This window comes from Pinus tabuliformis, chromosome 4_2 (genome assembly GCF_031772625.1).
Source record: "Pinus tabuliformis cultivar Carrire ecotype Pingquan chromosome 4_2, CPIR1, whole genome shotgun sequence".
Lineage (NCBI taxonomy): Eukaryota > Viridiplantae > Streptophyta > Pinopsida > Pinales > Pinaceae > Pinus > Pinus tabuliformis.
Window position 1 is genome coordinate 1100320587 of NC_142304.1, and position 3204 is coordinate 1100323790.

Sequence of the window (3204 nt, forward strand, 5' to 3'; positions counted from 1 at the left end):
GAGACCCATTTGGAATGTCTGATGGAGAAAATTATTCTGGCTTTTAATAACTTATTTAGCTCAGTTTTTATCTGATTTTCTAAATTGGGGTGGATTTTTCTGAGTTTCTGTTGGACAGGTTTTTCGTTGTCAATCATAGGGATAGTATGTTGAATGATAGAAGTGTCGTATGTCTTCAGCTCATCGTAATTCCAGGCAAAAACATTTTTGTATTGTCTCAAAAGACGAATATACGCTAGTTTTTCTTCAGGGGCTAGGCTGTGGCCTAGATTAACGTTTTGTGGTTTATCATCGGTTCGTAGGTTTACTAATTCGTAGTTCAGAGTTGAACTGTAGAGCTTAGAATTGGTAGACCTTTTAAACCGACTTTTCAAATCGTATAAGTCTTCTAACTTAACCACCGATTTAGGTATAGCATTATCAGTGCTATCTTGTTGTATTTGTCGATCATGATGGTCTTTGTCAATTATTTGATTGGAGTAGGATCCTTCAGAAGTGAGGAAACTTACAATATCAGGATCGTCATTGAATACTCTCCAATTTGTAATGTTGTAAGGGATGGACGGTCTAAAGATTAATTCTATTGAGAATCTATCTGGACTAAAATCTTCGGAGGGAATAAGTCTAGAGGCTGTTAGCTAAAAGGTCTGCGCTCGCATTTTGGAGTCTTGGGATTGACGAAATATTGAATGCTATGAAATGCTCAGTCAGATCTTGTACTAAAGATTGATAGTGTTTCAAATGACCTGATAGGCAATGTATGGTGTTACATACCTGTTTGACGAAAATCTCAGAGTCTCCGGAGACTTGAAGATACTTGACGTTCAACGCGATTGCTTTGTATAGGCCTTGCACCAAGGCCTCATATTCCACTGTATTGTTTGTGAAATCGAATTCAAGTTTGCACGTAAGCATGGTCTTATTTCCTTCTGGACTAATCAGAACGCATCCTACTCCTGTTCCTTCGTTAGATTTAGAGACATCAAAATATAATTTCCAAAACAAAGATGTATTTACAGGTTTGTCTACAAAATTAACACACTTTGAATTATCAATTTGGGAAAAAAATTCGACTTGGGACAAAACTGAATTTTCTAAGTAAGGTGATGTATGATCATTGAAATTGCCGAGGAAAGAATCTACTGAGTAATTGCCTATGATACTGTTGTTATATGTTATTGCTTCATTTTCTACCTCCAATTCCGTTACTATGTACTTCTGGTGTAACTCTCGTTCAACCTTTATTTGATTCGGTTTACCATTGTAGGGTAACCACATGTGCGACCAGTCAGTTGAGAAGTATCCATGGAGTTTTTCGGACCGATCCCTGCTAAGAATCAAGCCATAGAATTCTGGGATATCAGCTACTAGAATGTCAATAACCTGGCATACCTTCGGGTTAGACGACAATCTTATGGTCACTTGATTAAGTTCACCAATCACTTCGACTTGATATCGATCAAGCTAAACTATGCGCACTGCGGATTTTTGTGGTTGAACATTCAACTTGGCACATATTGATCTAGGTAAAATATTCGTTGAAGCGCCAGAATCTACCAAACAATTGTGCACATTTTTGTTGAAAATTTCATAAGTGAGAAGAAAAGGGGGAGTGTGAGACCTTGATCTTCCTCCAATCAAGGCGATGTCATTTGGATCAATCTTATTGATCGTGTTGGTTGGAGGTCTTCCCATGTTGTGGGAAGCTACATCTGTAGGCAAAGATGTAGTAGGTACGGTATGTAACTCTTTCATCATTATCTTCTGTTGATGTTTCAATTTGCTCAATTCATAAAGAGTGATATTAGCCCTAGTCTTTTTCATGTCATCAATAATATTGTATTCCATTTCATCCGACACTATCAGTGTTCTTGATGGAGGTGTTTGATCTGGTTGGACTGGGCTAGATTGAGTCGCTTTAGCGGTAGTTTTCTTTGTTGCGACTTTATCTTTTGCTACAGGGCTTGCGCCCTTCTGCTTAGGGGCAGTTTGGGGAGGATCAAGTTGATTTTTTCTTCGTGTGCTAACCGGAAATGCTTCTTGATATTCTTCTTGTGGGAGGATGAAATCCCACATTCCTTGTAGTTCCACAACTTCTTCGTCATCAGTTTTCCCTTCAGTGGTACTCTCTTCTTCTTCCTCTTCTTCGGATTCGACATTTGAGATAGCGTTGGGTGGTTTCACATCCATTGAAGGGCCTGTTTTAAAAGCTTTGTAGGGCTTTTTGAAGAAGTTTTTGTTACTTGTTTTTTTATGTCAATCATCTCATTGGACATGGTCTTTAATACTTTTTGCAATCCTTCCAAATCGAAAGGGTCTTTCGTTTGTTTCTTCTTGGAGTCTTCCTTGAAGGTGACTTTTTTAGATTTACGTTCCTCTATCGCAGATCTCTTTTCCAGGGCTACTACGCATTTCTCTACTGCTATCGCCTTTGTCAAGTTTTCAACTAAGGTTGTTTTATTTTCCCTATCCATGAAGATTGCTAAGTTTGATGGTAAGGCCATAATATACCATTCACATCGTACTTCTTCGCTGGGTTGGGAAGCAGTGGGAATTTTGTTGAGGATTTTATTGAACCGTAAATTGAAATCTTTGATAGGTTCTCTAGCCTCGACTTTAAGATTGGATAGGTCATTGATTAACGTTTCCGTTGATCTGTCATCACCAAACTTGGTAAGGAATTGACTTTGAAAAATGTCCCAACTTGTGATAGACCCGGAGGGTAATGAAAAGTACCATGACCCGACTGTTCCTTGCATTGTATAAGGAAAAAGCTGGACAACAGCATCCTCGTTGGTAACTCCATTGAGATTGACAGAAAGCATGAAATTGTTAATGTGATCTTCAGCTAGCATGCCTACTTCTGGATTGAATTTGGGTAGCCATTTCTCAGGATGGGCCGGTATTTGGCTCAGGGGTGGAGGCATTAAAACTGCCCCAGGATTGTTCCATGGGGACTGGGCCATCATTGAGCTGCTAGTAAATGAAAGTGCAGAGGATGATCCCTGAGGCTAGGAAGATGAAGATATTATGATCTTAGATGATTGAAGAAGAGGGGTTGTGGAAGATGGATGAGTGGTTTGGAATGAAGATGTGGGTGGCTGACTTCGCGGTGAGGGAGTTGAAATGGACGATGTAGATGAAAGAGTCTCACTGTCAGACTCTTGTGGTGTTTTCCTTGCTCTTTTACTGGTGGGGAGAGGG